This window comes from Piliocolobus tephrosceles, chromosome 4 (genome assembly GCF_002776525.5).
Source record: "Piliocolobus tephrosceles isolate RC106 chromosome 4, ASM277652v3, whole genome shotgun sequence".
NCBI lineage: Eukaryota > Metazoa > Chordata > Mammalia > Primates > Cercopithecidae > Piliocolobus > Piliocolobus tephrosceles.
In genome coordinates this window covers 160,793,449-160,798,702 of record NC_045437.1, presented here as the reverse complement: position 1 = coordinate 160,798,702, position 5,254 = coordinate 160,793,449, and positions in this window count along the sequence as shown.

The window sequence follows — 5,254 nt, the reverse complement described above, 5'->3', positions numbered from 1 at the left end:
CGTCTCAAAAAAAAAAAAAAAAAAAAAAAAAAAAAAAAAAAAAAAAAAAAATTATTAACTTAGTAACTTAGTTGTATCTTTACTCACATTTTCTAGCCAGGTGTAGTGGCATGTGCCTATAGTTTCAGCTACTTGGGAAGCTGAGATGGGATGATCCCTTGAGCCCAGGAGTTTGAGACTGCAGTGAGCTATGATCGTGTCACTGCACTCTGGCCTTGGTGACAGAGCAAGATCTCATCTCTAAAAAACGATATCTTTCTAAACCTATATCCTTCTTAATCTAAAGAACTGATTCTTTTCTCACTAGCAATTTTCTCTTTGACTTAAAAAAACAGGGGTTTCACCCCTCTATTCCTCTGGAACTGCTCTTGTCAAAGTCACTAACAGCCTTTATGTCACCATAATCTCTATACTCATTCAAATCATACTTGATCTCTCAATAGCATTTGATATAGTTGGCCACTTTTTCTATTAAGTTGAAATATAGGAAATTTATGTTTTTGTAGGTTTAGAATTATTTGGGCAATTTTATTTGGCTCAATCTAATAGTAATTTTTTTTCTTAAATTTCATTACTCTGGTGTCCAGGTTTTTTTGCTACTTCAGTATCAAATGCATGAATCTCATTCTTACCCCATTTATTCAATTTTAACTCTCTGTCATAGGTTCCATTTTCTATTCTAGCTATGATCTCCCTCCAGGTGATCTTATCTATTCCCATGGTTTAAATAACTTCTTTGTGCAGATGTCTCTTATATTTCAAATGTATTCTCCATGAATATGAGATTCATACTCATATATGCAGCCTACCTAACCATCATCTACTTTTGATGCCCAATAAGCATCTTAAACTTAATGTGGTCAAAAGAGAATTCTTTTTTTCCCCCTCCATGTGCTTCTATCCTAGTCTTCTTCATCTTAGTAATGGCACTATGGCATTGCCAGATACTCAAGCATAAAAGCTAGGAGTCTTTCTGGATTTCTGCCTTTTCCTGACTTCCCCACATCTAATCTGTAAAAAGTCCTCTTCTTGATAGCACTTTCATCCATTCATTTCTATTTATAATACTAATAGCCTAGAGCAGGATTCCTCAACCTTGACAAAATTGACATTTTGTGTCAAATCATTTTTGTAGTATGGAGCTGTCCTGGGCAATGTTGGGGATTTAGCACCATCCCTGGTCTCTCCCTGTTAGATGCCAGTAGCATCCCTTTTCCCAATTGTGACAACCAAAAATGTCTCCAGACAATGCCAAATATGCTCTAGGTCAAAACTGTCCCAGGCTGAGAACCACTTCTCTACAGCAATCTACCATCCATTACCTCTTGCCTGGATTACTGTAATAGTTAACCATAGGTCTCCCTTCTACTTGTGGCCTCCTACATGCAATTTTCTAAACAGTACTAAGATGATTCTTTTAAAATCATGAATCAGTTTATGTAATTTCCCTGATTAAAACATTTCACTCAGAATAAAACCAAATTCTTTATGGGGCCTTCAAGGCTTTACATGATATAGCCTTTCCTCACATCTCTGATCTCATTTCTTAGAATTCAACATGTTGCAACCACATCATTCCTCAAACATACTAGGCTTGTTACTTTCTAACAGCCTCTGTACTTGTTTTTCCATGTGTCTGGAATGCTCCTCCTTACTATTCAGATCTCAGCTTGAATGTTTCCTCCTAAAGAAAGCAGATCATAGGCAACCTATATCACTCCAGCAGAGTGCCATATTTTCTTCCTAGCCTTATCACTAACTAGGAATATCTCATTTATTTGTTTCCATGTTTATTGTCTACCTACCTCCAGTAGACTGTAAACACTATAATAGCATGGGCATCATCTTTCTTGTTCACCACAGAATTATTAATGTATATAGTTACTGATTTAATAGATGAAAAAGTCAAGCAATTCACTTTAATATTAACATGAGTTTTAATAACATGATTGGTGATAGTCACAGCTGGATGTGCCAACAATCAACTGTAAGACCTTTGGTGGTCTTATAGTTTATTTGGTTATAATAAAATGATATAAAAACAATAAATTCTTATTAGTAATTTTCTGTTAGGTCATCTTTACTAGAATATAGATATATATGGTCTTTTCTGGTTCTAAAATATATCTGGTAGCTCTTCAGATCACTCGATTATAGCACATTCCATCTATGTATAAAACTCCATCTTGATTTTCTTCCTTTCCTTTGCAGAATATTTTCAGAATTCCCCCACGGAGAAGACTGCAAAAGCTGTTTTGATACTTGACTTTTCTTGCCTACTTTATCACAACATTTGAGAAACGACAAATGGAGTCAAAGAATCTTGTTTGGAGTCGGCTGAGTAAATCCAGTAATCCTCTAATAATAGCGACCTCAGGATTAATTTACAATACAGAGAAATAACTCACCTAAAATATCACCTCTGACTGAATAATATCAATCAGGATTATTTTACAATGTAGACAAATAGTTTGCCTAAAAAAAAAGTATCACCTTTGACTGAATATATCTTTGATTTTTCAATATAGTATCATGAAGATATATTTGGTGTAACAACTCTTCAACAAATATTTATAGTGTCAGGCAGTGTTCTAGGAGTAGTGACACAGCTGAGAACAAAATAAACAAGTCTCTGCTTTCACAATGTATACAAACGGTAATAAGTATTAAGAAGGAGAAGAAAAAGGAGGCAGGAAATAGGCATAAAGTGGGATTATACTGACATTTTATATATAGACATAAAGTGGGATTATACTGACATTTTATATAAGGCAGTAAAAGATCTCAAATCAAACCTTTTTGATTTGAGATACATATTTGTGCACATACAAATGAGGGAGCAGAAGCTGTGTGGCTGTCTGGGAGAAGAGAGTTTCCCGGCAGAAAGAATGGGAAGTACAAAGGATGAGGAACATTAAAGAGAACAGTGAGGCTTCAGTAGAGAGAGTTGTGGCAGAAATTAGGATCAGAGAGATAAGACATTGGATTGTACTTTTTAAGGTAAAAATTTACATGTAATAAAATGCATATCTTAAAGTACACAAGTAAAATATAGAATATTTCCATCACCCTACAAAATTCTCCTGTGACCCCTTCCAATTAATCTAACTGCCTGACAGGTGACCACTGTTCTGATTTTTATCACCAGAGATTCATTTTATCTGTTTTGAACTTCATATGAATGGAATCATACAATATGTACTTTTTTTTTTTTTTTTTTTTGGGATGGAGTCTCGCTCTGTCACCACGCTAGGGTGCAGTGGCACGATCTTGGCTCACTGCAACCTCCATCTCCCAGGTTCAAGTGATTCTCCTGCCTCAGTCTCCCGAGTAGCTTGGACTACTGGTATGCGTTACCACGCAGAGCTAATTTTTGTATTTTTAGTAGAGACGGGGTTTCACCATGTTGGCAAGGATGGTCTTGATCTCTTGACCTCATGATCTGCCCGCCTCAGCCTCCCAAAGCGCTGGGATTACAGGCATGAGCCACCACGCCTGGCTAATATATACTCTTTTGTGTCTAGCTTCAGAATGTTTATTTTCAGAGATTTGGTGATTTAAGAACAGGTGCGTATTTTACTATGTAAAATGTTGCCATATCAGTTTTTCCAAAATGGTGTGCAATTTTATGCACCCCTGCAATGTATAAAAGTTCTAGTTTCAATTGATGTTACTGTCTTTTAGTTTATCTGTTTTAGTGAGTGTGAAATGGTATTTTTTTTTTTTTTTGCAGATTTAATTTGCATTTTCCTGACAGCTAGTGATATTAAACACTTTCTCATGTGCCTGCTGGGCAGTATTTATCTGCTTCTGTAGACCGTTTGAGACTTTTCCTCTATTTTAATCGAGTTGTCTTGTTATTATTATTGATTAATAAGAGACCTTCATCTGTTCTGGTTGTTTTCATGGTAGTACAGTGCCTCTCTTATGGTGGTTTCTCTGGTGAACATTGTCATGGCATAAGATCTTGCAATGGAGTGGTATCTGGAAAAAATATTATATTGGCTCAGACGGGTTCAGACAACAGTTTTAAATGGAATCTCTCAAAGTGTGATGAGAACCAGAAAAAAAGTGACTATTTCTAGTTGCTTCGGTACACTTGAGCAAGAAACGCCAAAGGATGGTCTTTTCATAACTTCAAAGCAGTGTGGTTCTCAAGTAGGGGGCATGTTTGCCCTCTGGGTGATAATTGGCAATGTCTGGAAACATTTTTGAATGCCATGACTAGAGGGGGAAGCGGTTACTAGGCATCTAGTGGTAGTAGAAGCCAGTGATGCTGCTTCATATCCTACAAATGCACAAGACACCCCATCCCCAAGAAAGACAAATGTTCATTCCAGAAGTCAACAGCGTCAGTTGGGAAACCTTCCTTAAAGGTTATTTTCTTAGAAGACAGTTTTAATACCTAAAATCTAATTTTATGTTTAGACCCATGCCTATCTTCGCAGGACTCAATTCCAAGGAACTTCTGTGCATAATGTATGCTTTCTAATTCGTTTATTATAGCGCCTTACAGTGCGCAGAAGGCAGAGGATTGTTTTATTCGAAAGTGATCCCTTTTACTTACTTAAAAACAGATATCCTCAGTTTGAATATAAAGTTCAGAGTTTTGCTTTTAATATTAATAATATTTATATTACCAATTCAAGTCCTCCCGGTAATAGGTTGAGATGAATGGAGGCCAGATATCGAATTCATTCCTAGAGATACTGTGTTCTGTGGGACCGAAAAAAGACAAAACTTGAACCTTGACTGGCCCTCTAAGGAAGGATTAAATTCTGCTGCTCTTCTTAGGGGATCTATCGGACTGTCCCTTTGGTTGTAAGATGCCTCTGCACAGAGCCAACAGGTAACTCGTCCTGGCGGCTCTGTGTACCCAACCACAACCCTAGACTGCCAAGAACACTGCTCATTCAAAGCTGGGAAGAGGGCCAGCGTTAGGGAAAGTGTGACACAAACCCTTGTGTGAGCTGTAGCACCGGGGCAAGAACAACGGGGCAGCCCAGGCGGGTCTGGGGTCTGCAAGACCACTAGGCGCTCTGCCGGCAGTCAGAACCGCAGCATAAGGAGCGCGAGCAGGGAGCTACGGGGTCGCAGTGGCCGTGGAAGCTGGAGGGGGCGGACCCGGCCTGCGAGCGCAGGCGCTCCCTGGCTCACGCGCTCACCCCGGCCCCACCACCCGCCCTTCAGCCGCGGCCCGCCCTCCGGGGCGGGGAGGAGAATGCAAGAGCCGCGGTCGTCAGGACCCCGCCCC